The sequence below is a fragment of the Melospiza melodia genome, chromosome 1, assembly GCF_035770615.1.
Source record: "Melospiza melodia melodia isolate bMelMel2 chromosome 1, bMelMel2.pri, whole genome shotgun sequence".
NCBI lineage: Eukaryota > Metazoa > Chordata > Aves > Passeriformes > Passerellidae > Melospiza > Melospiza melodia.
In genome coordinates this window covers 81,507,610-81,535,163 of record NC_086194.1, presented here as the reverse complement: position 1 = coordinate 81,535,163, position 27,554 = coordinate 81,507,610, and the positions used below count along the sequence as shown (strand labels likewise).

The 27,554-nt window shown below is 40.0% G+C and overlaps 1 long non-coding RNA gene across 5 annotated transcripts in view; it reads right to left on the bottom strand.

Annotated features, from left to right (window-relative positions):
• The window catches only part of LOC134420044 (uncharacterized), a 126,567-nt gene that overhangs the window by 21,757 nt on the left and 77,256 nt on the right, over positions 1-27,554 (bottom strand). For 2 of the 5 annotated variants that reach the window (XR_010028224.1, XR_010028229.1), the window contains 3 exons: positions 25,311-25,374; positions 11,087-11,168; positions 5,612-7,903 (listed from right to left, as the gene is read on the bottom strand). This is a non-coding gene — a long non-coding RNA (uncharacterized LOC134420044). Of the gene's footprint in view, positions 1-5,611; positions 7,904-11,086; positions 11,169-25,310; positions 25,375-27,554 lie in introns of those variants that run through there. The other 3 variants (XR_010028227.1, XR_010028230.1, XR_010028226.1) reach the window with 3 other exon arrangements.

The following is a 27,554-nucleotide window of genomic DNA, read 5'->3' as shown; positions in this document are numbered from 1 at the left end:
AACTCTTTCCACCCCCAGAGAACTTTACATTCCCCACCTGTCTTTCCTATGTAGCAATTCTCCATGCTAGTGTTGAACCAAATTCAAGGAAGAGGAATGATGCTATTTTTACATAGAACTATGCATCCTTCTAAGTTTCGGCTTCACATTTCTCCGAAGAAAGAATGGCTCATGTGACTTAATTCTACCGGCAGCTGAGAGAAAAATCTTTTCTGTCATGCTTCATTGTGAATGACAATGCTTATAATATGTCTGTAAGATGTAATTTTTTCATGTCAATAGAAATTCGATATTCATAATCTAAGCAATAATTATCCTTTGTAAATGCCCTTGTTTTTAGCTGCCACTCTTATTATGGCTGTTTAAATTCACCATCTCCAGCCTGTAGAGAAAAGAAATGCAGCTATTTATTCCAATGAAGAGATTAAAAAAAGGGATTTTTGTTTTATGGAAAAATGTAAAAAGCTGGAGGGGTTAATACAGTTAGCCTAGTCCTTGAGGCCCTTCCTACCTTCAAGTTTATTTCTAGCGTTATGAAAAAAAACCAAAAATGTATTTGATTTAAAGAGGGGGAGGTTCTATTTCTTTCATATATAATTTTTTTAATTTTTATACTTTTATCTGCTTAATTGTGTAGGGTGGACTGTATGACTTCCTCTTTGAATAGATTCTTCACTGAAAATAATTTGCCAGGTTGGAGAAAGGCAATTGACTTTGATTTATACCCTCTAACTAAAAGGCATGGCATCGCATTGTGTATATGTGTATAAGTGATTGGTACAGAATATGGGGTAGGGTGTTAGAGGGGATTTCCTTTCAGCTGCTATTGAACAGCTGACCTAAAGCCTGAGGACTCTTACTTGATATTTTTAGCATTGTACATGTGTGTAGCTTTGTCTTGTCTTCTTACATTGTTACACTTAAGGCTGAAGGGAAAACATACTCTGAGAATTCTTTATCCACCTCCTAAGATCTATCTGCGGCTACACATTATTTGCAAGCAAGGCTAACTCCTGCTTTTCTATTTTATTCATTACCAAGAGTTATGGGAAAGCAGACTTTTGCTCCCACTCAGCACACCTGTGTGTTCCAGATTGCCAGGCAAGATGTTTTCCATTATAATCTGTATGGCAGATTACCTGTGTCAAGTGGGCAGTTTGCTTTATCTCTCTCTTTGAGTGACCACATTCACACCTCTCTAGGGAGGGGACATTGCTGATAACAGACTATTGAATGTCACTGCATGGCTGATAAGAACTATAACATCCCATTGTGGATGCTCTGCCCAGAGGGAGGAGCCAAACATTGCTACCCAGATATAATCCAGAGGTTTTTGAGATACCAGCACGGCTTTCTCCTCTGGATTCCCCAGAGGAACAGCAGCTGCCTCTTATTCCACTGGATCTTCAGAGGAAGAATACATCCTTCTCTGCAGGACCCCCTTGCTCCAACAGAACCACACCTGACACTTCAGGAGTACTGCAGCCACATTTCCAATTGCACTGCTACCAACACCCCACGGGGTGTCAGGTTGGGTTCTGACTCTGTCAGTGTTGTTCTAGTGTACTGCATTGTTTATTTTATCCTTTTTTTTTCCTTTTCCCTATTGAAGAACTGTTATTTCTCGCTCCTATATTTTTGCCTGAGAGCCCCTTAATTTAAAATTTATAGCAATTCGGAGGGGTGGGGAGGGTTTACATTCTCCATTTCAGAGGAGGCTCCTGCCTTCCTTACCAGACACCTGTCTTAGCAAACCAAGACACTGTGCAAATTAAAAGCCATTTCAATCCAGCACACATGATAGGCAAGTGGGCAAGCAATGGCTTTCAGCTGACCTTCAGATCCCACAGTCAGACAGGTCATCCTTGCCCCCATCTCTCCCCAGCAGGGAGCTTCCTGGATGCTGTCACAACAGGTTTGGCAAACCTTCTGGCCCTTTGTTGTTTTTCCTTTGTTGGAAAAGCAAAAGCTCTAAAAGAAGCACAAAATTTATACAGTTTACACAGAGAGGGGGAAAAAATCTGGTCTTTCATCTGTCATAGAGATTGCTGTGCTGAGGTTCACTGGGAATTAAAAAGGTGTACAAGGCAAGATATCCCAATCATTCACCCCCCTGAGATTAACTGCAAGTACATGTCCAGCTGCTTCTCTGACAGAAATCCTTCCTCTTTTCCTCTTAGTGTATCCCACTTGGCAGATGAGATGAAGACTTATCAGAAATATAACAAAAAGTAAACAGGGTGACTCTCATAATTCTCTGATAGGCCACACTGGTAGGTCCTCACAAAGTGGTAGCTGCCTCTTTTAGGAGTAACTTACCTTTGCTTAAATGGCTCCCTTTCCATAGCAGAGTTAACCATCTATAAATATGAAACAAGCAGTAAAACCATGCTGTCAAAATGCTTTGCACACAATACGCAAATGGGATGTTTACATTTAGTACCTTTAGCTGAAAGTACAAGAACGAAAGTACAAGAACTTTGTTACTAAAACATGGCTCCTAAGCTTGGCAGGATAAATGGGAAGTGGAGATGTCAAACTGCTTTCTTCCTCCTGGAAGTGACAACATAATATGCAAATTCAGGATCAACCTTCAAATTTTACTTCTCCTGTGCAAAGTGATTTCCCTTGATCAAAATGAAGATTCCAGAATCTGTTCCCAAAACCTTACTTTCTTGGCTCTTCCTCTCAGGTGAGACACCTTCCAGCAAGCAGCTTTATATGCTGGTCACTTATCAGTCCCTCTGGTGAGCTTGAAAGCTGCAAGAAAGGCCATTATGTGAGTGATTCCCCCACCACAACAGTTCCTCTGCCTCTCCTGATTCTGACTTCTTCCCAATGCTCTTACTGCTTTTGATCTTTTATCTGAATGTAGTCACTTGTTGCTCATTGCTATAACTATATGTTTTGATCTCCTGAGAGAATATATCTGGACAGCATGGTGCTGTGTGCCATGTCTCATCCACATGGCACCACTCAGGAAAATTCATCTGAATTATCCTTTCAAGTGGATTAGTTGAAGCACATTAAAAGCCCAGCATAAATGCAACCTAAATTTGTTTTAGTTTAATATTTTGCAGAAACAAATTAAGCAAAATTAAATTAGGCCATGTTTTTGTTGGGTTTTTTTTAAATACGTGGTTTCACAGGGCTGTAGTATGGTTTACTAAGATACCTTCAGTTTACATCTTTGTTAGTCTGCACAGGCAAACCCTTATGATCCAGGGATTAATATCCAAGACAATTTTTCTATACATGCAAGTTCAGGATCAGGGCAGTTTAGTTGATGAAAGAAATCAAAGCACACAAAGTACTGCTTTCAATTTTCCATTCAAATATGGCTTTCCTGGACCCTCAGTATGGGGAGGGTCATATCACTGTGTGGGGACTGAATTCCCAAATTCTTCGTGCCTGTCTCTGACCTCCACTTTTTAAGACACTCTTCTCATGGAAAAAGATGCATATAAAAAAAAATCTTCAGAAAATTACATAAACTGAAGGAGTGGAATGTAGCCAGAGAGCAAACACAGGTAAAAGAAGTACACTGTCACTTCAGTGGGAAGCAAAACCAGGAGGATCCTCCCTGTGTTATTTCACTTAGACTGAACGAACCAGAGGGAACAGTGTGGTGAAGGAAGAGAGAGAATAAAGGAGAAAGGGTAGTTATCTTCATACTTTACTTTTAACAAATGTACTCATCTATGGAAAACATGAGGTGGCCTGTGGAGGAGAGCTCCAGAAACAGCAGGCAGGGAGCCAGTCTTGAGACATTCTTACCAAAATGAAAAAAAAAAATAAAAATGAAAAGCCAGGAAAACAAAGATCTCAGCTGAGACCAGAATCCTAATGCACTTGAGGGCAACAATGTCAACCTGGAAATTTATTACAGACAAAAACAAGTCCCCACTGGTGAAAAGGACTCAGGTACGAAACATCTTTTCCAGTGACAAAGTCATGAAAAGCCAGAAGCATTCTGTGTTCCATTCTTGTGATCCCTGTGTTTTTTGGAGGGAAGGTGCTGCAGGGGGAGCTGTACACCCATCATTTCTGTGCAGCAGCTGGTGAAGGTAATATGCTCCTCCAAACGACAGTGACATCTCAGAGGAGTGCTCCTCTAGCAGCAGCAATGCACAGGCACCACAGGGCTCAGTGGAACCACATTGTTGGTTACATTTCTGGCTGCATTTATTCTGTTGGTTTTCCAGCAGCTCCCTGAGTGCTACATTGAAAGTGCACTCCCAGATATTACAGTTTTGTCTCATCTGCACATTGTGTTAAATTTGAACTGATGCAGTACTTCCATTCTCATTTAGCACAGAAAACCTATCTTGCTTCCAAGGTGAAGAGCCAAGCACTGAAAAAACACACATGGTTTAAAAAACTCATTAATTGATGACTACACTTTCTTCCAAATTGCAACAAAAGGCCTCTACCAGCACAAAGAATGCCCAAATGAGTTTAATTTACTATCATGGAAACAAAATGTCTAAAAAATGTTTTATGGTCAGTCACATCAAAGGAAATTTAAATGTATAGTATTCATATGGCCAATATAAAACTGGTAAATAATATTACAACAGGAATGCACCAATAATACTTCTATTTGGAAGCTGAAAAAGTTTTACAGTGACCTATGAGACTGTAGAACATGCAGTGTGTCTGCTAGGTTTATCAATATAAATTTATGTTCCATTTAAGCAAAGAAAAGGAGCAGAGAAGCCAACTTTAAAAATTCAGTGTGTATTCCATTTAATAGATTACTATGCACACTGGATGTATTTGATTCAGTACATTCTGATACAGATATACTTTTCCTGCAGTATGCAAGGAATGCAAGGTAGAACCTAAGCTATAGGAGAAATAGGAATGAACAGGAGGTGGAAACAATTGTTATGGTCATTGCATCTAAGCTCACAGTGATTTATGACTTGGATATATAATCACCTAAAGAAAAGACTGAGTTGTTAACAGTGGAGGGTACTTCAAGTGATCAGTTCTACAGACAAAAACTTAACACAAAAATGCTTGGATATGGCACTGATGAAAACTAATATAAAAACCTGCTGCAGCAACATCCATCAGAATGAGGAGTCTTGACAAGACCTCTGAAATCCCCTGCTTCAGCAGAGAAAAAAAATCTTGCTCTTTTCTGGGCTGTGCTAAAGAATAAAACCAGGAGTTTGACCACATATTTTCAGCCAAATTTTGCTAGACAAGAAAGCTAATAATTTAGGCATTTTGTGACAATCTGCTTTGAGTCAGGCCTAATAGAAAGCTGAAAGGAATCTTGTGATTATACCAGGAAAAACACATTAGTAAATACTCTAGAAACATTATTAATGGAGTAGAAGAGGCATTACAGCTGGACAGTCTTTGAAAGCTTATTTGTCAAGGCTTCTGTCTTGCCCAGTTGTTTTTTAATGTCACTTGGAAAAACTCTGTTTTGACCAGGGATCACAGAAGACTTATTTACTGACCATTTTTCCTCCTTTTTTCCTCAAAAGCAATTTTCCGTATTAGTTTAGTCCCAGTACTGTTAAAATCATTCATTCAGAGAATCAACAATGGGCAACATGTAAAGAAACTATTTATTAAACATATATATATAAATCAACATGAGCAGATCAAGCAGCTTTAAGAAGGAATTAGCAATGCAAACATATGACATTCACATTTAAATGAGAACATGGAGGCAACTTCTTAATATGCTTTACATGTGTGTGGTAAAGGGAATGTACACGGACAAAGAAATAAAAATATTCCCTCACATCCATCAAACAGTACCTTCTAGATCTAATGATTAAAAATCTCTGAGGGCCTCTCAGTCTCAAATTTGGTTGCTTTGTGAAAGTGTTACCTCCTTGGCTTGTATGCATTTGGGCACATCAGTCCTTGTGGTATGGACCTGCAAAAACCAAAGCTTGCTTCTACTTCAAAGACTGATGGAGAAACTACTTTGGTTTCTTAACTATTAGCTTTGAAACACCATCTTTATCATGCCTGGGGTTTGGGGAACAAGAATATACACCACAGCCCAAAAGCAAAATTCAGATTTTGCATGTTGTTACTAAATGAGAGCAACAAGAACACAAGTTTGTGCTATATGCTGTTTCTTTGGGAGAAAGATAATTCTTTTGAATAAGATTTCCAATAGGTTGCAGCAATGGACCATTAAAGTAGCATGTGTAGCATATATGCAGTAAGAACAGATCAATGCTGCTCTGATGAGCAGCAAAGGGTCATATCCTTACATGACTCCACCAGAAACTGCCTGGAAAATCAGCAGAACAAGAAAGTATTGGCTTATCATATAAGACTAATTCCTACTTTGTTCCTACTTCCCAGGTATTTCAAGAGGCACAGAAAAATAGATCTGTAAGAGAAGAAAAAGGTTTTAGTTAGCCTAAGTGTTGACACTTTTTTTTTTGGTACAAGTACAGCATGAATTTCTACCAAGAATCCTAAATATTTTCAGGACAAGTTTTTGGTGCAACAGTCGAGAAGAAATACATGGGAAAGTATCTTAAGGTTGTCCTATTCAAAGTTCAGAGAGAAGCAATGTACAAGTTTCCCTATCATCTTCAAATGTCTCCTGTCTACACCCACACATGCTTCTCACCAGGGTTCTTTGGGCAGGATGACCCCTGTTTACTTGTTGATTACACATTGAGGTAGCCAGCCAAGGAGAACAAATTTGCCCAGTCAGAGTCAACAAAGATGAAGAAGGGTCTGGGCACAAATTGTATGAGGGAGCTGGGGGTGTTTAGCCTGGAGAAAAGGAGGCTCAAGGGAGACTTTATCACTCTCTACAACTGCCTGAAAGGAGCAAAGAACCACGAGGGGGTTGGTCTCTTCTCCCAGGCAAGCAATGTCAGGACAAGGAGAAATGTACTTAAGTTGTGCCAGGGGAGGTGTAGATTAACTGTTAGGAAAAAAAAATATCCACTAAAAGGGTAGTCAGGCACTGGAATGGGGTCTCTGAGAAGTTACAGAGTTACCATCCCTGGAAGTGCTCAAAAGGTATGGGGATGTAGCACTTAGGGATCTGATTAAGTAGTAAAGAGGCAGTGCTGGGTAAAAGGGCTGGAATCAATGATCTTAGATGTCTTTTCCACCCTTGATTATTCTATGACTTTATGATTGATCCTGCTCTTCCAGTGAGAATCTGGACAGTCATTGAGGTAGAGAAGGGGTACAGATAACAATTAAGCTAAACAAAAAGAATTTCTTCAGTTCCTTATCCATTTTTATACATTGCTTCACTGTTGGTAGATACATGTTGCCCAAGCAGCCACCCATTACTTCTCTGAGCCTAGCTCTTGCTACACCAACCATAGACTTAAAAGCTGAACATACTCCTGCTCTCCCTCAGGCCACAACAATTCACCCATCTGTAGTAGGAACTGACTTCAGTTGTCTCAAAAAACACACATACTACTAATGAAAGCTTCCACTCTTCTGCCAGACCTCCTCACACCTGCAGTTGTGGCATCTGATCTTACTTGTCATTATAAAGCTTTCCAAAGCTTGAGACATCTTTTGGAAGTGACAAAAACCCAACCAACCAAGCAGACACACGCAAACAACCACGCCATCCTGGTGACCAGTCCCTCCTTGTTGAAAGTCAATTACTGCTGCTGTATCAGGGGAAATGGAGGACGGTAACAGATACATCCTCTCTTGTTCCTCTTGTGAGTGACAAATCAGAAAATGAGGCTCAGAGCCTCATGGCTATTTTACCAGTGCCAAAGTGTCTTACAGAGACACACTGCTCTTTTAGAGGTATCCCATTCCTTGCCATATTGCCATTTACTGTGTCTGGGCAGGTGCTCGGCAGGTGCTGTTGCTTGACATCAGGAAGCAAATATCCTCCCTTCTGTGCTCCAGATGAAGAAAATGTAGCCTATGAGACACAATAGGAGATTCTGCATGACCACTGAGGAAACTAGGAACGCTATAATGGTACACCAGTTAATACATGGGGAGAGAGAAAGAGCAACAGAGCACTGAAAAACAGCAACAAAAAAGAGTCCATGCATCTGATACGTGTCTGATAAATGATTGCTTTCCCACAAGACGTGGGAACAATGCCTAAACTGAGTGTTTAATGGCCCTTCCCTGAGACAGGGCCAATCTGTCTGACAGATGACACTGAGCCCAGAAAGGCAGGAGCATTCTCCTTGGGCTGTGGAGCAATAAAGTCTCTGCGCTACAGTTACTGCCGCTATTAAGAAGAGGTGCAGGGCATTAATTATATTCACAGGAGAAACAGAAGTAAGGCTGTGGCATGGCGGTGTAATAGTATTGAGACTGTCATTTCCCAGTCCAAACTCCTCTAATTAAGTCCCAGCTGAGGTCTCCTGTTCAGGTCTATGGTCTTGATTTCAAAGGGACAGAGGCAAATAAATAAATAAATAAATAAGAACAGTTTCGTTTCTTTCCAAGTAAGGACTGCCAGATATTTGGAGGTATTTATGGGTATTTTTATTTGAAGAGGCTGGTGGGTTGTTTTTACCTTGTAATTGTCTGCTCTACTGTTTTGAAATTTAGTGACTGCATTCACTCCATAGAACCTAACTCACCTTGAAGTCCACCAGGACTTGATAGATGTTAGGCTTCCTTTTTATATTATAGCTCAAGATCTGCCAAAAAGTGAGAGCATAGGAAAAATTCCACCATTACCTTGCTCTACATCTCCATGTACTAAGGATATCTAATATTCAACACAGGACTATAGCAACACAGAACTAAGCATCAAGGCACCTTGTGTGACTATTTTGCTTCCAGTCCCCAGAGTGGTATATGTAAATTTGGTGACTAATTCTGCACATCTTGTGCTGTTTCCCTTTCCTTCTTTCTTTTTTCTTTTTTAATAGTGAAATTGATCTACATATTCCTGCTTCTTGATACTTTCAATGTAAGGTAATTGTCTGTTAAAAACAAAAAAAAAAAAAAAGAAAAAAATAAGCTCCAATGCCAAATTTGTGAATTATTTTTTTAAATCTACATACTCAATGACATATTAGCTTTAAACCTGCTTCTGTTCACAAGCACAATGTTACAAATCCAATTTTCCTTATTCTTCCCCTTGCCAATAGACTAATTGGAAATAAAAAGAAAAGAAACAAAATTAGAAAGGTGAGCGCAAGTGAAAAGAAAGAAATCACAAACTTTTGAGAGAAAACACTCTTTTTTTTTGCTAATATTCCCATTTTACTTCTAGTTTCTTGAATAGAGTCCATTCATGAGTTTACTTTGCTGTTTGCTTCCTTTAAATTTAAACTAGTTTTCATACAGGTTTTTACATTTAATTCTCTTGGGGTTGCTGAAGAAATCATTAGTCAATGGTTTATACAACTGTAATTCCATTTTCCCAGGTTATTAAAAACTAATAGCGTGCCATTTAATTAGACTAGATGATGAGAATCCACTTATAAGTTAGAAATAGACCTACAAACTGCCTATCTTCTTCCTTACTGCCAAGCAAGACTTTATAATAAATCATTATTCCTTTTAAATGAATTTAGTAATTACAAAGGACTTCATTCTTCATTATCTTCACCACAGCTATATGTATTTCCATAAGTTATCTCATTTATTTGTACCAAGAGTACTATCAAATATAGAATTAATTTATCAGAGCGGGGTACAGGAAGAAGCCCTTGGAGGATATTGTTGGTAATGGTCTGAAACAAAGCTTTCTGCTTACCCAAAGAATGAGCCTCTGCAGGAGCCCTCGATATTAACTCTCACACCAAAGCTCTCTCCACAGCATGGCAATGCTGTAGAGAGCTGAGGCAGGGCACAAGGCACAAGAGTGACTCCTTGGCCACAGCCTTTCCAAGTGCAGTTCCTGTGCTGAGCCTTGAACTGAGATGACAATTACTGTAACCTGGAGCACAGACCTCTTTCCCTAAGGAAATGAACCAAGACCTCCAATTTATTTCACATAGCCTGTTTAAGAATCACTGGGTAATAATGGCCTTCAGTCACTGCCAGCCCATGGTGAATTTAAAATAGTGACTTGGAGGGTAAATGCTCTATGTCATAATTCCCTAGGCACATGATCCCCTCTATCATGCCATTTATTAGGCAGCTTGGCCCTGGCACTACATTTATTTATAACATAATATTTCATGCTATATAGTCTGAGGTTAATAAAGTCTCATTAACAGCTCCTTTATGGACTACTCCTTTATGGGCAGCCCCCTTAAAGCTCTCCAAGATTTGATTTTACAATAATGGCAAAGAACCTCGCCATTTATTTTTCCCCCATCCAATTTTAAAGACCCTACAGCAACACAGAAGTGGGGGAAAGAAAGGTGAAAAAAAAACATAATGGGAAAATAGTCATCTGTGGTGCGGTGAGAAGAAGGCAAGGAAAAATGTGGTTATCTAATAGGCAAATATGTTTTCCCTATGTGCTAGACTATATAGTCTGTTGGTAAGTACAACAACAACAAAAAAAACTCATTAAGAAAAAACCTGGATAAGGATGACAGTGATTTTTAATTGCCTCTTTGTTGCAAATTCTCATTGGCTTGGCTTGAATAGACTCTTGAGAGAAGGAATGTAGGAATTGGCTGGAATTCCACCTCATACCCTGCAGGCTGCTGTCTTCTAGAGTCCTTTGAACTTCTGAAAGGTGAACAGCCTTTCTCTTGAAGTCTTCTTAGATACAGTCACAAGAGCCTCTGTGTCTTGGTGGTTTCTTATTTTAGTTCTGAATAGCACTAAAAATTATTGATGCTTTCTAAAAGAATAATATTTCCAAGGCACTGGGGATTGGGTGTTTTTCTTTTGTAAAATATATTGCTTACAATTCCTCAGTATTAGGATTTAGTAGATGCTCATAACTTCTATCTTAACCTGTTCAGTGTCAGAACAGCTCTGGAACATCCAGAAAAGAAAATAAACTAATAATAAATTTATTTAAACTAATGATAACTATAAACTCATGTATCGGCTGAAGAGACTTCTTAAAATGTGGCTTAAAAAGAATCTCATTGGACCTTTTAAAGGTAATAAGACAATCACAGCTGAAGGAATGTGCCAAAAGGTTGTGACAGGAATAAGATGCATTTACCTTTCATGTAGAGGAAGGAGAACAGCACACTCAGCAGTCCCCTGTGAGAGAGGACAAACTTTGTCTCGGTGTGTATGTCATTCTGAAATAAATACACAATGTCTCTTCACCAAAGAAATCACAGTCCAAATAAAGGAAGCACAAAAGAGTGGAAGACAAGAGAAGCACTAAGTAAGAAAATTATTTGTCCAACATCAATGTGAAATCTTCTGGCTTCTATTGTACACCAAACCTAGAGGAGAAGGGGTCAGGATATTTTTCCATATGGCCATTCCTTCCTGCTTCTACCCTACCCCAAAAATTAGTCTTTAGGTGAACATGGAATTTAAGGGTTTGGGGACACAACAGGTAGACAATACACTGTTTGAAGAAAAGTAACATATATCAGTCAGTGCTTTCTGTAATTCTAAAGTGGGATTAAAGGATTATAAAATGCTTATCCCCCCTCAATTTTATGCTTATGTATGTCCAAACACAATTAATGCTTTATTTCCTAAAAAAATTGGAAGTTTTCACTGAAAAGTGAGTTTTGAGTGGAAAAAATACATATCACTTCAGAGAGAAGGGAGATGGACTTGACAAAGAAAACAGTCACACATGAGGAAAGATGGATGGATGTTAGAGCTTGTGAACACTATGTATTCTGATGTAAAGCCTGTATTTGAGATTTCTGCCATATCCAGTTATTTACAAAGTCAGAATTTGCAAACAGTGAAAAAGTTCATAGCATTATAAATACTAAAAGAGAAAGATAAAAATAATTGCTTCTCAAACAATATCAATTATTCAATTAATATTTAACATATACATAATTTTGCTATGGGAGATCAATGGTATCACACAGTGAAATTTAAACATTTGCTTAAAGGCACAATAAAAAGAGATGTGATTATTTATATATGAAACTGTAAATTCATATTTAATGTAGTCTCTCATCCTGATTGTTTTAAGTTTGTAAATTTTATATGAATAAAAAAGACCACTGTATATTGATGCTGATCTCTATTATAAGAATTATAGGAACAGAAATCAAGATGAGACCCTGCCAGCATAGCGTTTGCATGACAGTTTACTGCACTCCAGCCTACATTCCTTCCATCAAATGTCTAATTTGCCAAATCCCAGTGACAGAACAACAGTTTATGCTAACTGAGAGCTTCAGTCTTCATATCTATTGTGGTTGGGTTTTTTGTCTTTTTTTTTCTTTTTTGGAGGGATTTTTTAAACCCGCATTTAAAATCATATAGATAGGAAATGCCTTTAATTTTTGTCCTAGGTATGAACCAGGCACATGGAACTATTTCACTTTTAGAAAGAATACTTGCAAAAGTTTTACTAAAGATAGTGAGTGACTTTCTATGTGCTTCCCTTTTTCAGGTGTTCTTCCCCTTTTCTTCATAGCTTCCAGTCTTCTAATAACTGTTTTGAAACAGATGTTACATGGGAACTGTCCATCTCCTTGTGCAATAGGACATTGTATAACTCAACTGCAGTCTGACGAAATTTAAGTTATAGATGACTGAAGGCAGAGGCTCAAATTATGAGGCATGAGATTGATATAGGAGAGTTGCCCAGGCCTGGGAAACACAGATATTTAAAACAGATATGCTTAACAAAATTGCTTTCAAGAGTACAGAAGGTAGGTCAATATATTAGAACTGCATTTCCACAATGCATCATCTATCAATCTGCAGTAGTCAACATCGCACGCAAACAAAATTTCATTTATCTTCACACACCTGTCGTCCATTATTCAGAACCAGCATGCCCAAAAATCAAAAGTTCATCATGTTTTTAAAGATGATTTTGTAGTAACAAGTCATTTTCATCTTGGTTTTCTATTCATGAGAGGGTTTAGACCTCCTGAACAGCTCAACCATAAACTGTTAACACAGAGACTAACACAGCATGAGAGAGAGAGAGAAAACAACCTCACCCACAAACAAACTCAGCACACAAACAGGCAGTTCTTGTTTGCTAAGTCTATTGCATTAAAATATCTGTAAAAAAACACAAATAGGAAAACAAGAGTGGTGGCTTTTGCATGCTGCAATTCCAATCACTGAGAAGGAAAAGACTGTGGGTAGGTAGAGGTAAAAAGAGAAAGGAAGGAGTAAAACAAAAGAATTCCAAAACCGAGCACCAAACAGGACAACTAGAAACTCATAGGTGAGGGAAACTAAGAAATCTCCAAGAAAAAGGCAAGAAATAGACTACAAGAATGGCCAAAAAGAGCCCCCAAACTAGTAGCGCTTTGCGCTTGTCTTGGGATTTCTAGAATCACTTTTAGCAATCTAAAGAGAAGAAAAGCAGAGACAAAACACATCTACCAAGAAGCTGAAGGTGTTGACATTTATTTCATCCAAATAAAAGTTTTTAAAGCAGAATATTGAATGTATAATAATTTAGAGTCAATAAAAATGACAGAGAAATAAAGAAACATCAATAGCTCTGACATGTCTGTAGGTAGTGGGAGTAACCAAGTATTATAACTGGAGAATTAAATATACAAAAATACATTTACAGGTGAAAAAAACTCCCAAAAACTCTCAGCATCCATTTTCCAACTGATTTCAATCTATAAGACAGGTAGAAAAGTGAAAGTTACATTTGAAACCTGTTCTCCCTTTAAATTTATACACCACAATCAATGTTATATGTATTTTCTACACTTCATCCTTCTTTATTCATTGTATACTGGAAAGAGAATTTTCAAGGGCAGTAAGACAGGAAATCACTTCAAAGAGAAAATCTTCAGGATTGTTGATCAGATTATTAGTAATCAATTGTATTCATCATTTTCTCCTTTTTAAGGTATTTCCAGGCAGCTCCAATTGCAAACAATTAATTTAAGATATGCAAGGCAAAACAGAAAAATGAAAAAAAAACCACATCTATTAGATACAACAGCTTTAAAACCAAAAAGAAACAGCATGGAATTTGCACTGAAGCCTAGAGAGAGTCACAGCAGAAGAGGCAGAAAAGGCTATTCACTTAACTGCATTTCTCAGACAATGCTGAAATCTAAAGGGTCTGCAAATATTTCTCATGATGAGGCTCCAGTAAATCCAGGAAATCACAAAAAACAAGGGTATGGACTGCCCATAATGTCCAGGTTATTGTCATTCTTCCAGCACCTGAGCTACACATCTAAATACTAGGTGAAATACGGGAAAAGTCACAAGAGCACATGTAAACCCATAGGAACCCGAGACACCCAAATGCATCTGTAGTTCCCTCATTGTGACCCAATGAGGGGGCTGTGTGCTCACAAAGCTGCTAAGGACTACAGTTTTTACTAATTTTTGCTTACTTTAAATTTTTGTTTTGTGGAGAAGAGATGTCTTTGCAGAATAAAAAATATGAGGGATGGGAAGGGAAAAGAGAGTGAATACATATTTCAATGTTTGGAGTTCCAAGGAGCAATAAAAAAAATAATACTCATTTTAATTTCAAATTTGAGGATTTTTCAGACTCAGAAGTGGGGAAGACACTCTTAGTACTAGTTCTTAGTACTAGTATTTCAAATTCTCCTTTCCATCTCCCTCCATTTTGCCTTCAGAACACACATCCTTCCCACATTCCCAGGTTGAACAAACAAGAAAAAGGGTATCCCATCCTCACTGCTGAACAGTAAAGCCATACAGGAAGAGGGAGGAAGAATTAACAGCTATGCATATGCATTTGAGTGAAAACATTATCTGGCAATACTTTTAAATGATTAGGAGCAAGGCAGCACAAACCCAGAAACACTAGCTCAGGTTCAGAGGTGTGGTCCTGTGTGCTGCCTCTCACCACACTGATGTTTCTCTTGCACTGCTTATCCTTGCTCCAGTTATTTGGAAAGGGATTATCCAAGGTAGTTACTTGCAATTGCAGGGGTTTAAACTCAGTGACCCAGAAGGTCCTTTAGTCTGAAGTCTCTCTCAGTAGTCTAATTCCCACCCCAGCCATATCCCAAAAGCTGCAGCCTTCCAAGTAATAGCAGGATTGACCTTTGCCTTAGGTACAACAACATCTTTTAATGAAAGCAGAAATATTTTTCTGTGTCCTAGCACTAAGTTGTACCACAGTAACTGAGCAAAATAGAATTCTGTTTGCACACTAGCAAAACGAGGTAACATTGGCATCCAAATAAAGAGTTTTATCTATAAAATCTTTTATTTTAGACTATTAGGCCTGGGTTTAAGTTGCATTTTAACCATAAACATGGGAGAAGCTGTCCCAGATGGTGAATGTAAAACGTGCTGTAAATTTTAATGAAGCAAATAAGTCACTAATAACAATAATGCCAACACTGCTGCGTTTTTGGTAGATGTTAATAAAGCAAAATTAAAAAAAGAGCATGCAGCATTCAAATAAGTGCTTAAGAAGCCCAATATAATTTGCTAATTCAGCTATTCACACTTTGATTGCACAGCCCCTGGTCATCTGCTCAAGTACAGCTGCTTCATGTAAAAACAAATAAAAAAAAATTTATTGTCCACCAGATGTCCCAGCTTGTAGTACTTGCTGCTATAATTCAGGTCACCCAAGGTTCAAGCACATTTAGAAATCGATTGTTCTTGGATGTTCAACCTTGTGACAGTGGTCAAGGCACTTCAGTCCAGGGTTTATCCTGCCAAGAGGGGAGGGAGCACTCCTGTGTTGAAAGAATATTCATTCATGCTATGGATATCACAGGCACCCCAAACAGATAATTACTACCACAGCTTAGGGAAAGAGCTGGAGAGGACTGGAGTGAAAAGAATTCAAGAAACACGTGCCCTGCTTTATAAGGCCATTGGAAACCCATTAACAGGGCCCTAACAGATTTATTTTCTTTACTGAATATGAATTTATTATTAAAGAAAGGTATAAAAGCACAAGGCACAACAACCACCACTGCTGTGCACCAGCGTTCTCACTGCTCCTGATGGGAACTAGACAACACATGTAGTGCAGCCGGTGCTTCTCCCCAAATCAAATGTAAAATTCAACGAAGCAGAATTATCAGCTGGAGCTAAAACATCTTGCACCAAGGGTGTCTGCTGCTGTGCTGCACAAAGCAGGTCTGAAATCAGCAGGCTGTGTTTTGTTTATGGATTGCACAGGGCTGACAACTAAGGAAAGGCTGGACTGGAGGAAAGAGAGCTTGTTTCTGGAAACATTTCCTCTTCCAGAGCAGGAAAAGGACATCAGTGAATGGAAAGAATCTGAGCAGAGCCAGAGACTCCTGCCAGAGCCATGGTAAGGGTACAGCTGTAGCATACAGATGCTGACACCAGATTCCCACCAGGGAGAGAAGGACGATGATTTTGTACAAGAGTGCACCACACCCAAAACTCTATGCCTTTACTGCAGAAGATGCAAAAACCTGAAATCCCCAACATGTCAAGATGGTTCAGAGTAATCTTTCCTTAAGCAGGACCTGTGCAGCCTGTCTTAGCAACACAAGTATCTGTTTGTCACCTTGTCTGATGATTTACAAGGAGAAATATCTTGACAGGAATATTTCCTGAGAAATTATGTTGTTCTGCTATACCTAATTTACGCAGTGCTGCAGAATATACAAAAAGTTACATTTCCATCAGGCATCTACCTCTCACTGTACAGTTCCTCTCAGCCTCTGAATTTTTGCAACTTGATGCAGTCATCATGAGCCCCTGGCACTTAAATGTGCGTTGCAATTAACAGAACAATTACTTGATTGAAAACTTTCCCTCTTGAGCTTTACCCCTGTTAGCCTTAAAATAGAGAAATCAGAGGATTACTCAGCTAGTTAATGATTTCACACGAAAATGAAAGTCCCTTCTGTCCTAGTGTCATGGTTTGGGCCTGGCACAGAGCCAGTGCCCCCATGAGACTACCCTCTCCCTGGTGTCTGCTGTGAGATGTGACCAGGAATAAGCAAAGCAGGCTCCAGCTTAGAAATAAAGAAAACTTTATTACCTAAACTACAAGAAAAGAAGAAAAAAACTATAAGGGAAAAAACTGAAAACCTTACTAAAGCACTTTCCTCCTCCCCACCACCAAAATTTCCCAATCTGATACATTCCCCCAAATCACCAACTGCCCAGTCTGGCACCACCCTTTAGAATACTCAATCTTCAGTTCATGAAGAGGAGAGGAGTCCTTCTTGCCCCATAGGCTTCCCCTGGAAACACGTTGAAACCTCGTGTGCTTCCATGTCACTCAGCACCGCCCGGAAAGTCCTTTTGCCATCGTGACATCTTCCTTCCATGCCCAGTGCTCTCACCACTGTGCATGGACCAGAGCTGCTTTTAGGGTTGTCTTTTAAGGATGCCTTGTCTCACTCCAAAAAAGGCACAGTCTCTGCTTTGGGACATCTGTCCCCCCCACTTTTTCCCAGCCCCTGGGGCCGAGGGGTACCCACAACTCGGTACTGCCTCCCCTAAGTGCAGTCTCTGTGTCACAGGAATAAAACTGGTTCAGTCTATGGCCAACAAGAAAAGTCCAGCCAAAAGGCCACTCCGTCATCTCTCCCCCCACTCAGCCAGTCTTCTCCACTTCCCTCGGGCCAGGTCCTTGTTATCTCATCTCTAATCTCTCTTCTTATTCAGCTCTGAGGAGGATCAGCATTTTTGAGAGGTCCCAATCATGAAAGAAAGGGGTTAAAAATTTCAGTCTCTGCCTGTCCCAGAGCTCCGGCACTCCCACACCCGCTGCTGTTCCGGCTGGCACCTTCTCGCCTCACTCCCCCCTTCTCCTCCTGGGCCGGCTACTATCACATTCCATCATCGCCGGCTCTCCCTCTCTCTCTCCTGGAAGGGCTGGCGGGGGGTGGTGGCTGCCCGATGCCTCCTGGGGCTCCTCCACCCTTCCATCCTCAAGGGCCTCCTCACCCCCATCTCTGTCCAGCCCCGGGCCTACCACATGGCTGCGCCTCCCCCGCCCAGCAGCAGCAGCTGGATGAGGGAAGGGAGAGCCGAACTCTTTCCCACCAAAGTCCCAAGAAAGCCTCCCAGGGCCGAAGCTCTGGTTTTTAACCCCTGTGTGTTCTCAGAGGTGTGTCCAAACCCCACTGGCCACACCAGGTGCCAATATCAAAATCCAAGCACCCATTGGTTTGACCATAGCATCCCAGAATTACCACTTCTTCCTGGTCAAACCACCACACCTAGTAGACTGAATTTTGGAAAAGCTGTTAACGTCTGTGAAAGGGCTTTACCGCTCAGCTTGGACAGATTTAAACCATCAGTATATTTGTTCTTCAAAGCCTGCCTTTCTCACTTTGTTCTCACATTTCATGAGTGTCTCCTTGCCCATTTTTCCCCCTCAGCACATATTTGCTTCTCTAGTCCCCACAGCTGACCTGCCGTGACGCCCATGCAAGCCATTAAATCAGAGTTCACTTGCTCCCCATTTTATCACCATGTCCCAAAGAAAAACCTCAATACAATTATTTGAGTGCTCTTCAAAACCTCATTTCTCCTCACAGTTTGTCAGCCACCACAGACAAAGAAACACCACTATGTCTTTTATCTCCCTCCATCTCTGTTTTGATAATTTACTCCCACCTACATCAGTAGCTAGCTGCTGTCTCTGTACCCTTGGTGAGGCACTAAACAGCCAACAAAAGCCTGGAGGAGATGGAGCAATGGTGGCTCAGTGACTTGGCTGGACTGAAGAGAAGGATGCAGTGCTGCTGGTATAGGAGCTACACAGGGAGCCTTTTGTCTGCGGGGCCCTCTGCTATCCTGTACAAGGGGAACAGGAGAAGGGCAATACAGCCAGGGAAAAACTGGCTCCCTGTGACTTTGGGTCACTCACTTCATCAACTTTAACAGCTGCTTTCTGACACATCGAAGCAGCAGAAATATGTTTCAGAAATGCAGCAAGTTTGCATCTACCCAAAAGAGTGTGGAATAGACTCAGGGAGAACAAGATGCAGTGGCTTCAAACAGTTAAAGGGATTAGGCTTGAGGATGTTGGATCAAATTTTAATCATGTCAGGAGAAATCCACCTACATGCCCAGAGAGCAAAATATCTAGCCCAGGACTTGCAAAGAGATTGTCATTGCAAATGCACATCCTTGCCTTTTCCACACAGTTCAGGCAGGATTTGGTCAGTGCATGCACAGAGGCTTTGCAGCTGCCTGCCCAGCACTCATGCAGTGGCTCCCAGTTAATTAATTACCCATTTCCTGCTCTCCACCTGGGCTAGCTGCAATTGGAAGGCTGTCTTTTCATTCCCATCTATCACAAGTCCCCAAAAGCTGGGACAAATTTTGGAAGGACTAAATCAAATTTAATAAAGGAAAAAATAAAATGGGGAGGGGGGCAGATGTGGGAGGGTTAGGGTTGAGGGATGGAGGGAGGGATGAGAAGAGATATATTTTAAGTCAAAGGTGACTCTGGGTTGGTGAGAGAATGATGCATCTGACTCCATTGATATCAGAAGGCTAATTAATTACTTTATTATACTATACTGTGTACATTTCATCTAAACTGAATCTGCCATGCACTCACTCTTGCTCACAACTGCTCACACTGCACTCATCTCTCATTCTTTTGTGACTGTCCCGTGACAGTCCGACACACACACACACACACACACACACACACACACACACACTTCTTGGCCCTAACAGGCCAAGGGAACAAAACATCCTCACTTTGGACAAACAGTCTGCATATTGCATTCTACTTTAGCACAACACAGGCACAGCAAGCGAGATTAGAATTGTGTTTTCCTTTTCTCTGAGGTTCAGAGAATGTGAATCTCAGAAATCTTTGGGAAGAATTGTGCCTTTCTTTTCCCTGTGAAGAGAAATGTGGCAACAGAGATACCCATCCTCGGTGAAACCAGGATGCAGAAGGAGTGAGCAGGTGCCTCCCAAGCATTTACTCTGCTACCACGTTCTGTGGAGGGCCCAGTACCAGGCTTTTCATCCTGGAGTGATGCTGGCAGCCTGCAGTCCTTGTGGAGACAAAGGGAAGGCTGATCTGCTCGGTGCCAGGGCAGCAGCCCCGCACTCGGGGTGCCCTGGAAACCCCCCCAGCTGCAGCCACTCTGCCTTCATTGGCAGGCACCAAGTGCCCCTCCTGGCCATTGTACAGCCTCACACAGACTAATCCTCAGAGTCAGAGGCTATCCTAATGAATTGGCAGCTACTGGATTAGATGGGCTGCAAGCAGGCTGCAGCTGAAAGCTGACTGAAATTTCTCCTTATACCTCTGCTTCTAAGCATCAGATTCAGTCTCCATCCATCCAACAATTTTCCCCCTTTTTAACCATCAGCTCTGTTGCAGACCCATTGACTTGAGCAACAGTTTTGTTTGACAAACTACAAAACTTGGTTTGATCTTTTAAAGACTCAGTGTCACTTTTAGGCTATTGTTAGCTCTCAGAGTTTCATTGCCAGGCAGACAATAACAGGTATTTTTCAAGCTGCAAAGACTAGAGTCCAGGGATTATATAACTGGGAAAACAAAATGTGACCCACATCTAATGGCTCAGAAAGTAAATGTAAGAAAACAGTGATAATTCGTTGAGTCTCATTTCTAAGCCTGTTTCAGGATCTTCTAAACATTGAGGGTTGAACAATTTGCATCACTGCCAATTCCTTAAAACAAAATTTGTCCTCTCTGCTGTTTCAATTATGCAAACTGCACTGTATCTACAGTCTTTACACTTTCAATAAAAGATCTTAATATCTAAGCAGACATGCAAGCAACTTCTCTCCCTGTGCTTTCTTTGAGCATTTATCACAAAAGGTTATTATTTCCATGGGACTGTGCAATTAGACTTCACCCTTTATTGACCTCTGTCATACTTTGAATTAGCCATTATCTATGTTGTTACTAAATAGCTGCTTTTGAGTCTCATTTCATCTGCAGCTCCAGAGAACAGCTAATTCATCTAATTCAATGGAGCTAGGTCTTGCTTGCACCAAGAGAAAAGAAGAACTAGGACTTCTGTTTTCCACCCTCTCCAGCAGGTGCAGACGGGTCTCATCTTCTCTAAAGTCCATAGAAGTCAGTCACCCACAGAGACCTTCAGACAGGTAATGTGAGCCAGCTTCTCAGCTGTCTGACATCTGGTGAAATCAAAACTGATCACTGAAGTTAGAAACGTCAGAGGATCTCGCACATATGGGCAAGAGAAAGACATGGAACAGCAGGAATATGAGAAAACCTTTGGAAGCCAACAGAATATGTGGCATAATGCACTGAACACATGACTATTGCTGATGGCTTTTTTTTCTTCCTGTTCCCCTTTTGTTCCAAAATGGTACTTGTGCTGAGTTTTTCCTCCAGATTTCACAGTTCTCAGTCTTCTGTGTAACTGGAGCTAATACTTTTTCTTCAACTAACAATAATCCCCTAGCCACACTATTGGTTTAAGGCTCAGCCCAAGGACAGAAACAGGGCTTGCCATTCAAAATAATATGAATGTGTTAGCATGCTTTTTTTTAAAGTCTAGGGAACGTTATTCTGGGAATGTGTTGCAATCTGATGCCAAATTTGGATTTAAATTCTGGGGACAACTTTACTGCTCATACTCTGACCTAGATGGTCCCAGATTGGGTGTGTTTAAGAGATACAGGACTATATATTCCATGCAAATACTTATGTGAAAAGGAGATAATAGATCAAATGTTCCAGCATTAAAAAAAAAAAAAAAAAAGAAAACAAATCGTAAAGAAAAACTCACCTAGAGGAAAAGCAGACAAATTGCTATAGAAGAGGGCTACTGACAGACAAGTTCAAAGTGCAGTTTCAGATTTTCATTTGAAAAATTTTACACAAGGAATCTCTGATGATAGCTAAGCACATTTACCTCTGTACAGCACGGCACACTTGGTGAAGCAGTGTAATGCTTCTCTTCCTTCCTCTGAACCTCACATTTTCCACATCCTTAGCAATATGAATGTTATAGCACAAAAGCTTCAAATAAAGCCAGGGCATAGGGTCTGTGGAGGAGCACAGAGTGAAACAAGTCCCTCCACAGGCAACAGTTTGGAAACCAGTGCAGTACAGATGAAATCTGCTTTTGCAGCTACTGCAGAGACTTCTGGTTTTGTGCAAAAAAAACCCCAAAAAAACCTCACAAAAACTTATCTGAAATACTATGCATGAAATTTATCGAGATATAGGTGGTTTAAATGAAAGTTTGACTGAAGATCCACATTTATTTCCCTTGATCCACCTTCATCTCCTCCACAGTAATTTGATTTCTATATTTTAACAGCAATAAGACATACTTCCCTTTAAATCAAATACTATCTATTTCCCCCTCAAGAATATTTAATCTTCTAAGGCTACAGTGATTCTGAAAACTTCATATTAAGTGTGAATCTGTTGCAGAAAACTCAAAATTACATACTAGGAGAACCAAGCTTGTGAATACCACATGTAACTTCAGTCTACCCATATCTAGTGTGTTTAGAGGTTGGCTAATAAAACCCATTTAAGTAAGATGGTTGCCTTTTGCATTATATCTCTGCTTACTATTCATGGCCTACTTAGGCAATACTCTGTTAAAATCCTGTTTTAAAGCCCCTGCTTTGTGAGATGACATTTTAATGCAGTCAGTGCTCATCTACAGAGTTTTTCTATTAAAAAAAAACCTGTGTCTGCTCTGAAGAGATAAAGCAAGAACACAGACAGGCTCCAAACCCCTCGTAAGGGGGCAGAGGTTCAATGCTAATGTTTCTGTTCTCTTTGCTTCTTCATTAAGTATTTTCTTAATTCAAAGCCCTTTTTGTTTTGTTTTTGTTTGACAGAAGCAAAGCATTTGATCTGCTACACCCTTTATACCTGGTCAGATATGAATCCTTCTCATCCTCCATCACCACAGGACTGCCTGCAATCCTCCTCAATCACTGGTTCTGCCTTGGAACCCATAGGGATTTCGCACAGCCTGAATTTATATTAGTTCACACAGTGCATTTCCTCCCCCCACTCTCTGCCCACACTTTGTCAGAAGATGTCTGTTGGCTTGCATTGACAAGGATATCAACAGCCCTGGGGAAACTCTTTTCCTGACCTTGTCTGTGCAAGGTGACACTTGACATGCTCAGTGCCACAGTCTAAGCACAGCTGGGCAACTGCTGCCCAAACGTGAATACTTGTGATAGATGAGTTTATTTAAAAGTTGTATCTGATACTGATGACGGGCTTAAAACACCTGCCTCACCAGCATTACAAGAGAGCTGCCAGGCCAGTGAAACAGCAACCATCACTCATCAGCAGGATCTGAAACTTGGCTAATAGTTAACTTTCTGACCTATTACTCTGTTTATGTGCCAAAGTATGAAAGATGAGGGGGGCACATTTTAGTCACCTGATGGCAAACATATGCCAAGATTTACTTGCACTTCTTGATGTTGCTGTCATCCCACTTGAACAAAAACAGTTACACGGAGAATAAAAGAAAACCAGAGCTCACTTGTACAGTGAATTTGCTGTGCACTTCTGCAGGCACAGCCTTCTTTACAAGAGTCCTCCTACAAAACTTCTTTCATTCAGCAGCTAAACATCAGTGCTGATTGTGCATCAGGCACCAGGCTGGCATGTTAAAAGGTGACTCATTTCTCTTAGCATGGCACTAGAAGAGCCTGTCTCTCTCCAGGCTTAATATAGAAGAACCTGGCTCAGCAAACTTGTGAATGGCTAAAGATAGCAAAGCTGAACCCTCAACTCTGTGGCTTAGAACAGCCAGGGATACAAAGCAGCTGTGTAAAAACCAGTGCTGCTCTCCAGGAAATTTGTGAGACCTCGGCTTTCACAGCCAGACCCATTTTGCTCGCCCACTTTACTAAGTGAAAGAAAGAAGGACAATTAAAGGAGCATCAGTACCTGGCAGGAGCAGGAGCACAGCAGCCAAAACATGAGCAGCTCCAAGAGGGAGTACCCAGACAGCCTGGGGACAGCAGGACCTTTGGAAGCTGAATGGCCAGCACGCCACCACCAGAGCAACCTGCATGGCAAACACTCCTCTCCCCTGCACCTGTGTGCTGCAGGGATGATGGATGCCTCCCACCCATGGCAGCAGGATTCAACTCCACCCTCCAAGGATGTGTCACAAATGCAGGAAAGTAATTAGAACTAGGTCATGTTGCAAGATATCAGACTCTACTTGGCAAAATTTTCTCAAAACTTCTTGAAACTTCTTCAATCTCAAAAATTATTGCCTTATGCTCTTAAGGAAGAAACACTCCAAGTGACAGAAGTAATAAAAATTAATTTATTTTAAGTTTTTCCCTCTCAAAACAGAGGAAAATGTTTATAAAAAGCAGGTATTTAATGGAAATTTAATAAAATGAGCCCATGAAATAAAAAATAAGCACACAGCTTCTTTAGCATGCAGTGTACGCTGTAGGTAAGTTTAAAATGTTCATCTTGGGTTGTTTTTAACTCAGAGAAATATGAAAGAAATTGCAATGCTGTACAGGAAAGGCCAAAGTATGGGGTTTTCCTTTAGATAGATCTCTAAAATAAGCACAAAAATAAAACATTTTAAATTGATGTATTTTTAATTTATCAGCTAAAAGGAAGACTTAGGAGCAGGTAATGGTAGTTAAATTCAATTAATAGAAAATTCTATCAAGTCTATCCAACTGAAAAATTTATGATCTAACATTCCTAAGCCACCATCTTTCCATATGTCACAAACCTTACTTTTCCTAACAAAAAAAACCCAACCAAACAAACAAACAAACCAAAAAAAAAACAGACAAAAAAACCCCACAACCAACCAAAACAGCTAATAATGAAATCCAATCTAATCTTCTCTATTTTTAATGTGCTTATTGAATTTTGTCTGTTTTATCACATAATCCCACTAAACTGATCGAAACTTTCAAAGAATCTATCAGCAGATTAAAACTGCTTCATGAATTAGATAAATGAACATCTGTGAATTGTCTTTATCAGTCACTGCTTGTTCCCATTTCTCTCCTCTGTTTGCTCAATACTAATAATTTAATCAGGAAGACAGCAATCTATTTATAGGAAATGGAAGAGATATGTGTTTCCACAGTGTCTAATTAAATAAAATTAAACACTCCATTTTTTGGAAATTTTCTGCAACATTTGCAATGAAATGTGTTCTTTTTCTCAACATTTCTTTTTCATAAATCTGTTGTAAACATTTTCTCACATTTGATTCATCTAAGACATGGAATGGCAAATCATTAATAATATCACCACTACTAGTGTTACTTTCATTGTCTTGATGGATGTGACTGAATATCAAATCAATTTCAGAACCTACCTTAAATCTCCAAATCTTGAGTTTGTGAAAGCAGCTGCTGTGGAGAACTTGGATTCTCTGAATCCTAAAAGAACAGAAGGAGCACAGAATAAAATAAAAGCAAAAGACTAACAAATGTTAAAGTTTCTAAAATGGCTGGGTAGAAGGTAAAAGGCAGTAAGACCTAAAGACAAAGCAGTTTATAGTTTGTCCAGACCGTTCTACTCATCATTACTGGTACCCCCTTAAAAACACTTAAATAAAGAGTTTCTGATATCTGCTTTCTTTGTACACCACCAGAAATATAGGAGAACTGCTGATAATGAATGAGACCTCAAAATTAACCTAGTTAGACTGGAAAATATCTTAGTTCATTATTAAAATCTTTAGTGACAGAGAGATTTACTAAAATTATGCTCAGTAGAAAAGCAAAAGTATATCACAAACAACAGGAAACTTTAAAACTTATTTTCATTTCAAGGACAATCCTGTATTTTTTTTTGTAGTATGTTTAGCCAATCAGAATAGCCCTAATACTGCAATAAAAATAAATACAGTTGACCACAATTCCCTGCAACACCAAGAGTCTATGAGTGTGATTTTAAAACAGATTCCTAGTAATATGTAAGTACGCAAAAAATAGTAAAGTCCAAAATCAATACTGGAATTTACATCCTTATCAGAATTACTATTGCAAAAAGACTCCAAGTCTTTAATAGAATAAGAACCAAGACATCGGTATTTCCATGTCTGAAAAGTCATGGTCTGATTTGGGATTTTAATTTCTTCAGCTTCACAGCCAATTAAAAACTTCTAGAGCTTTCAAAAATTATTTAGAGGTGAGATGAAGAGGCAATATGACCAGCACATATTTTACTTTTAGCTCTAAGGCCATCCACAGTTTTCAAAAACATCTTCGAAGGAAGGAACATGGATAATATATGGAATGGAGTGGTCACACCAGTAGCTGCTAACAGCGCCAACTCAAACATCAGTTTGTTCCCATGGGCTGAGCAGCCAACTCAAACTGAAAATACCTCTCAAGCACAGGTTAAGAGATGTTTCATCCAGGGAAGAGTTAGAAGGGATTTAGATATATGCAGGAAGGGCCAGCAGCAGTCAAGTAATTGAACCAGACGTGCCTACAGGTCTACTACACGAGGTGCAGCCTAAGTGATCTGAAGAAGCAGTTTCAATTTAAGAGCAGAGCCTAACAAAGACAAGAGACTGATAAGTTTGGAGCAGAAACAAAGTGCAATGGGACTTTTCCTCCAACCACTGCAGGCAAGTGAATGTCAGCAGAGTGCACAGCAGTCGCCTGAAGCTCTTGCGTTCAACCCTATTGTGCTGAAATGTCAAACAGGATCTTTGCCACTGGCATAAACATTTTAGAGAAGCTTCAGGGAATATACTACAGTGCTTACATCTCTGCTGGTTCCCATCTTGCAACACAGGAAAGGTCCCTCAGAAACAAACACAGATTTTTGACTTGTAGCAAAGAGTAGGATTGCAGCTGTGAACAGTTGAGGTTTGGGAAGGAGGGGAAGAAAGTCAAGGTTTGAGAAATTACAGAAAGGTCAGTCAGATGCTGGCCTTACACATGCAGTTCTTTCAAAACAAACCAGTGCCACATGGCACTCTTAAATATATAAATAACAGCTTTCCCTCTGCATTTATAGTCTCATATCCAAAGTTCCCAAGGAGTTACAGAAGTCAGATGTGCAGAGAAGGGTGTGACACCAAGGCCCAACTCAGTGTTAGAAAAAGAACTACTTCTTTTTGGCTCTCTTTGTGCTTATCTGGATGATGATCACATTAAATGGCAGAAAACAGCAAAAGGGCACTCCAGGCAAATCCTGTTTCAAAGCTTCTTGGCCTGAGGGAGATATTGCTCCCCAAGAAAGCATTCTTTAGGGAATCAGTGCTCCCTCTCATAACCAAACCCAGTAAACTTTGAGGCACCGTACAATGCCTCATGCAGCCTTTGCAGAAGACACAGGCTCCCACAAATATGAACCAATATAAATGATCAAAGTAATAAATGCAATACTCATAACCAAGAGGATAGACAAGGGCAAATACTGCAGCAATGATCTGTATTTTCTCCACAAGGTGGGGTAGTCTTTGATTTAAAACTACTGTGATGTGCAGCTGCATATAGAGACTCCATTCCCACTCCAGCACTTTTCTTAGACAAGCTTTACCAAGAGGACAACAGATTACAAATATGCAAGCACATGTTTAGTAGGAAATGTGATGTCCTGA